This window comes from Tupaia chinensis, unplaced genomic scaffold, assembly GCF_000334495.1.
Source record: "Tupaia chinensis unplaced genomic scaffold, TupChi_1.0 Scaffold140338_1, whole genome shotgun sequence".
NCBI classification, from domain to species: domain Eukaryota; kingdom Metazoa; phylum Chordata; class Mammalia; order Scandentia; family Tupaiidae; genus Tupaia; species Tupaia belangeri.
In genome coordinates this window covers 78,624-79,024 of record NW_006200215.1, presented here as the reverse complement: position 1 = coordinate 79,024, position 401 = coordinate 78,624, and positions in this window count along the sequence as shown.

The following is a 401-nucleotide window of genomic DNA, read 5'->3' as shown; positions in this document are numbered from 1 at the left end:
AAAAAAAAAAAAGAAAAAGGAAAATAAAAAATAAAAGAAAAGACAAAAACAACCATAAGAACACTTTTTTTAAAAGGTAAAAAATGAAAACATATGGTGTGCTAGCCCCTCAGATTTAAAGTGGCTTCTGAAATTAACAAGAGAAAGAAAAGGGCTTAGGTAAGAAGGAGTGTTTAAATTTTTAAAAAATAATTAAAGTGAGAAAGAGAAACAGACAAGCACAGAGGTCACCCTACTTGTCTCAGTGTTTTGGGGCTCTAGAAGATGGAGTTTAGAGCATAGCTTCTGTCACCTTGGTCCCTGAACACTCCAAGAAACATTTCAGATTTAAAGTGGCTTAATTTGCAAGAGAAAGAAAAGGCCCAATGTGAGAAGAAGAATTTTAAGAATTAAAAAAAAAG